The sequence below is a fragment of the Tachysurus vachellii genome, chromosome 1 (assembly GCF_030014155.1).
Source record: "Tachysurus vachellii isolate PV-2020 chromosome 1, HZAU_Pvac_v1, whole genome shotgun sequence".
Lineage (NCBI taxonomy): Eukaryota > Metazoa > Chordata > Actinopteri > Siluriformes > Bagridae > Tachysurus > Tachysurus vachellii.
Genome location: NC_083460.1, coordinates 13,403,975 through 13,410,812, shown reverse-complemented (window position 1 = coordinate 13,410,812; position 6,838 = coordinate 13,403,975).

Genomic DNA, 6,838 nt, shown 5'->3' with positions numbered 1-6,838 from the left:
CTTAAAACTGTTTACAGATTGTGTGAGTGAATGAGAGTGTGTGTGCCCTGCGATGGGTTGGCACTGTGGATAGGCACAGGCTCCCCGTGACCCGAGAAGTTCGGATAAGTGGTAGAAAATAAATGAATGAATGAATGAATGAATGAATGAACTGTTTACAATTACAGTACCAGTTCCTTCACAGTGACTGACAGGAACAGAAACCACACCTTCTTCAATATGACTCAATGACACAGAGGCCATGCCACCTTGATTGTGACTGACTGATACAGAGGCCACACCTCCTTCATTGTGACTGATTGATACAGATGCCACGCCTCCTTCATTGTGACTGATCGGTACAGATGCCACACCTCCTTCATTGTGACTGACTGATACAGAGGCCACACCTCCTTCATTGTGACTGATTGATACAGAGGCCACACCTCCTTCATTGTGACTGACTGATACAGAGGCCACACCTGCTTCATTGTGACTGACTGATACAGAGGCCACACCTCCTTCATTGTGACTGACTTATACAGAGGCCACACCTCCTTCATTGTGACTGATTGATACAGAGGCCACACCTCCTTCATTGTGACTGACTTATACAGAGGCCACACCTCCTTCATTGTGACTGATTGATACAGAGGCCACACCTCCTTCATTGTGACTGACTGATACAGAGGCCACACCTCCTTCGTTGTGACTGACTGATACAGAGTCCACGCCTTCTTCACTCAGACTGAAATGAAGTAAGGAAGACAGAAATGTTCAGATCTGTTTCTTCTCCGTAACGAGTTTCTGTGACTGTATTATAAACGTAAACATTTCACACTTTACGGCTTTAATTAACACTTTTGATTTTTGATTTCCTTGTACAAAAATGTTTCCTGCTGAATCTGATTACACACTCAGGTGTACATAAACCTGTTAATAAACAGATATGGTGTGATTCTGTCTTAAACCTTCAACACCTTTCCAAGCACCGAATGATTAGCATATTTATCATTTTCACTCCATGCAATTAGCACAGTCCATGAACCAAAACACTAACAGCATTAGCTTTAGCAATAAACTGGAGAGCTACTGTAACTGGAGTATTCTAAAACCATGTTATTTAATATCGCTTCAATTATTAAACCAGGTACCGATCCTGTGTAAATCTTTTAAAAGAATGTTCTGCTTTAAAATGTTGCACAATGCTGCTTCAAAAAAATGATGTACTTGCTGTTTGAAAAAACAGTTACATGCTACTACATTTTAGCATTAAAATAAAGGTTTTAAACAAAACTACTGCTTTAAAAATAAAAATGTTACATGTTTCTCCCTTAATGTTACATTACTTTTTTAAAAATAAGTTTAGCTTCGCCTGTAAAAAACTTATTAAAAATACACATTGCTGCTTTAATACAATTAATTACACAACCCTTAAAAAAAAATTTAATTGTAATACAGTGCAACTTAAAAAGGAAAAATCTATGTTCTAGAGTAAATAAAACCGCTGCTTTACAAAAAAAATCCAAACTATTTTAGAAAGTTAAATATTTTTAAAAGGTGAGACATTTTTATTTCATTTCTCAGGGTTTAGAAAAAGAGAATATTCGGTCACAAGTGAGGCTGTGTATAAAAGAAGGTCATTCTCCTGTCGATCTCTTCTGCTTTTCAGCTGACACAAAGTAATGCAAGAAGACAGTTTTCTTTGCGTATAATCTGTTAAATAGCTGCTTTGTTTCCTGCAGACGGGAAAACGTCCTGTAAACACGACGGAGCAGCAGGAATGTGGAAGTAAATCGAACGTGAACACAGCAGGAAGCTGTTATGTTGTTTTGCAGCTCCATTATCATTGCGAAGGCAAACCGGTTCGAGGCATAACGTAGATCTCAAAAAGGATGTTTCAGAAGGTTTGATGAAAAAATCTTTGTCTGTTGTGGGGAACAGAGGATTTGTAGCTATTTCTGTGTCACAGGATAAAAATATCCTGTGAGAGAAATATCCTGTGTTGAGAGAACAATTTGTCAGGAGCGTCACTCAGGTGATTACAGTCAGATACCTGGGATTAAATTAAAAAGAGTAAATTAAATTAAAGTCAGTCAGATACCTGGGATTAAATTAAAAAGAGTAAATTGTACAGAGGAAATAAAAAGGCACGTGGTCAGTTGTTCCAACAGCCTGGACATGTATTTAGTTTTTGTTTTTTTAATTTTTTTTTACAGTGTGACCTTTAGGTGAGTCCAGATCAGATTGCAATGAACACATTTAAGCTCAGATTTTTATTCACATCTCATTTTTACTTTTATTTAAAGTTTTTACCATGTCTACAGATGCACTGTGCACCATCAGTCAGCTAGTTATAGACATCTACATGAGCTTTATCTGTTTTTTCATCCAAAAGCAATTATAAATCTTGATGAGATTAAATGAGACTAATTAAAGCAATTATATTTAACAATATTGTATCTATAACTGTGTTATAACATGATTATTTCATTGTCCTATTGACCTCACACACGGACGTCTCATTACTAACATGAAAGCAAGAGGTGTGATCATTAAAACTGTAACACAGCCACAGTGTATAAGAATGTTTATAATAAAAGTAGGTTAGTTTATAAGCTGGGCTCTAGTGTGCACCATTGACAAGATCAGATGCTGTGATGTAGATAAAAAGAATTTTCTTCATCAGTGAACTCTGTACCTCTTCAGGTGTGTCTATATCCCCTTCGTTATGAGAGGGATTACAGATTAGTTCTGAATGCGAACAAGCCAGAGATCTGATGCTGAACATGTTTCAGCGTGAACGTTGCTGCCTGCACTGCCCCCTGCTGTTCAACCTGGAACACTGCAGCTAGATTCCTGCTGCCATTAGCATGGATGAATGTTTTGTTGTTTATTTGTATTTTTTTCCAGGACTGTTTGATAACAGCAGTCTAAATGACCACAAACTGTTTGCCAATTTCCTCCAAAAATAATGAATGGATGGATGGATGGAGGGGTAAATTGATGAATGGATGGATGGATTGGTGGGAAATGGATGGATGGATGGATAGATGAATGGGTGGGTAAATGGATGAATTGAATTATTGCTTTTTGATAACTGAGTACATGGATGAAAACACAGTAACTTCCTTAATCCCTAACTGTTATAGGGTGTTGTAGCCTAGTGGTTAAGGTGTTGGACTACTGATCAGAAGGTCATGAGTTCAAATTCCAGATCCACAAAACTTCAACACTCCCCTGAGGTCATTTAACAAACCATGGTCATTTAACCAACTTTTGGTGCTTTTGGCAGTGTAGGCAGGTGCCAAATCCTGCTGAAAAATTAAATCAGCATCTTTAAAAAGCTGGTCAGCAGAAGGAAACATGAAGTGCTCTAAAATTTATTGGTAAATTGGTGCAGTGACTTTGGTTTTCAAAAAACACAGTGGACCAACACCAGCAGATGACATTGCACCCCAAATCATCACAGACTGTGGAAACTTAACACTGGACTTCAAGCAACTTGGGCTATGAGCTTCTCAACCCTTTCTCCAGACTCTAGGACCTTGGTTACCAAATGAAATACGAAACTTACTCTCATCTGAAATAGGAATTTGGACCATTGGGCAAAAGTCCAGTTCTTCTTCTCCTTAGCCCAGCTAAGACACCACTGACATTGTGGTTCAGGAGTGGTTTAACAAGAGGAATACCACAACTTTAGCCAAATTCCTTGACACATCTGTGTGTGGTGGCTCTTAATGCCTTGACACCAGCCTCAGTCTAGTCCTTGTGAAGTTCAAACAAATTCTTGAATCGATTTTGCTTGCCAAGCCTCTCAATGCTGCGGTTCTCTCGGTTGGTTGTGCATCTTTTTCTTCCACACATTTTTCTTTCACTCAACTTTCATGCTTGGATACAGCACTCTGTGAACAGCCAGCTTCTTTGGCAATGAATGTTTGTGGCTTACCCTCCTTGTGAAGAGTGTCAATGATTGTCTTCTGGACAACTGTCAGATCAGCAGTCTTCCCCATAATTGTGTAGCCTAGTGAACCGAATTGAGCGACCATTTTGATGGCTCAGGAAACCTGTGCAGGTGTTTTGAGTTGATTAGCTGATTGGCATGTGACCATATTCTAGTTTTTTGATATAGTGAAAGTGGATTTTTGTTAAATGTGAGCCAAAATCATCACAATTAAAAGTACCAAAGACTTCAACTTCTTCAGTCTGTGTGAACTGAATTTATATTATGTTATATTTATATTTATATGTTCCATCAATCATGTCCAGTCAGAGCTGCTTGTATTTCCATTTACAGACTCACTGATATGCCCACATTTCCATATATGGACTTCTTGTGCTCTAAATATAAAAACAATGGCTATAAAGCTTCTGGTTTCAATTTGAGTTCCATATTTGGATTTATATGGGACACACCCACAGTTCAATATACTGACATAAAGGCAGATTCAGTCAGAGCTGCTTGTATTTCCATGTACACATTCATTGGCACACCCACATTTCCATATATGGGCTCAAAGCCATGCCTCCTGTAGTCTGCATATACAATAAACTGCAATAAAAAAAAAAACCTGTATTTCTTTTCTCAAATTATTTTTTTTTAGTATTATATTTCAGACCCAGACCTCTGGGAGGCTTCAGGACCTGAACGACCCGGTTACAGTTTGCTAAAAAGTGCTTATTAAAAGCCAGCGGCTGTGGGCGAAGTCTCAACTGAGATGAAGTTTAACCTTTACAAGACTAATGAAGTGAGAAAAGTGTTGTGGAAACAAGGACACACAGGATTGCTGATGCTACTTTTACAGATCACCCAACGGCCGCACTTGTCTCTGCTCCCCGACTCAACCCCAATTCTTCTCCACACCAGAGAACACACACCTTTATGAGGAACTTCTGAGTTTACCAGTGAGTAGAATCATGGATGCTGCTTTAGATACAGTGTGTTGTTTTAAAATGGTCAAAAGTTTTAAATCTGTAAAGTGATACAAGTACATTTATTCATTCATTCTGCCATCAATCCATCTATCCATCCATTAATGAATTTAAAGTGCTGTTTGTAATTTTAAACATTTCTATACAAGTATAAATGTCAGAACTTTATTCATTTAGTTATTAATTTATTCATGTATTCATCCATTCACCCAGGCATACATATATGCATCAATTCATTCAGTCATTTAGTTATTCATCAGTTATTCAAAGTTTTTCTATCCATGCATCCTGCAATCATTAAGTTACATCCATCCATCCACTTGTTTATTATTATATTTATTCATCTGTTGTCTTACTCATCCATTTATTCATGTTTTTCATCAAATTAAATCATTCATTCATCCATCTTTCCTCTATCTATTCATCCAACTGTTTAATTCATTTGTGCATCCATCTATTCATCAATCCCTTTACTCAAACCTCCATCCATTCATTCATCCCTGTATTGATCCATTCATTCGTTAATCCCATTCATTCATTTATTCATTCATGTGTGTATCTGTCTATTCATCCATCTCTTCACTTAGCCTTACATAAATTTATCTATTCCCCTTAATCATCCATTCAAACTTATCCACCAATTCACTAATCCATGCATTTAAGCATCAGTTTGTTCTTTCGTCTGTGCATCCATCCTTTCTCTCAACCATTCATCCCTCCATCCATCCTCCATCCATCCATCCATCCGTCCATCCATCTATCCATCCATCCATCCATCCATCGAACCATCCATTCATTTTCAAAAATCATCATCATAATCATCTTCATCCTCATCATTAATAAACCATTATGAAGTTTGAAGAGCGAAGTAAAAACCCATCTAAAGGCAGTTGAGAGTAAAAATAAAAGCATTGAAGAGGAAGAAGCATCTGAGTAAAAGAAAAATAACTAAATGTTTCAGCATTTCTCACGCCGTTTCTCCTTCATTTCAACATATTCAGTAGGAGAAAGACAGAACTACAGACTGGAGCTGCGTCTGTCTGCACACCTGCTAATAATCTGATATCATCATGAGCAGCTAGTGTGATTCACTGGAGGGGAAATAAATACCAGATGCCTTACCAAGAGACTTCCGGAAAAAAAAAGCTACGATGTAGTTTTACTGATTTACCACCAGGTGGCGGTGTAAGCTCATGACGATGTACTCACTTTCACTCATTTTCTACCGCTTATCCGAACTACCTCGGGTCACGGGGAGCCTGTGCCTATCTCAGGCGTCATCGGGCATCAAGGCAGGATACACCCTGGATGGAGTGCCAACCCATCGCAGGGCACACACACACTCTCATTCACTCACGCAATCACACACTACGGACAATTTTCACACAAGGCAGAGGCGGGAATCGAACCCTCAACCCTGGAGGTGTGAGGCGAACGTGCTAAACACTAAGCCACCAGCCCCCCTTAATTAATGCACTTTTTTTTTATTCTTTTCACGAGTGAACGATTGAATTTGATATATATATATATATATATATATATATATATATATATATATATATATAGATAGATAGATAGATAGATAGATAGATATATGTATATATATATATATATATATATATATATATATATATATATATATATATATATATGTGTGTGTGTGTGTGTGTGTGTGTGTGTGTGTGTGTGTAAATGTAAGATTTAAAAAAATAAAAATAAATTATACACACACACACACACACACACACACATATATGTGTGTGTGTGTGTGTGTGTGTAATTTATTTGTATTTTTTTATTTATTTATTTTTTAGATATATTTATAAAGTTATGTGTTTATATTATTCCTACTACTACACTGTCGTAACTGTGATATTCATATTTCCCTTCTTAATACAAGTACAACAATTTTATTAGAAAAAGTGAC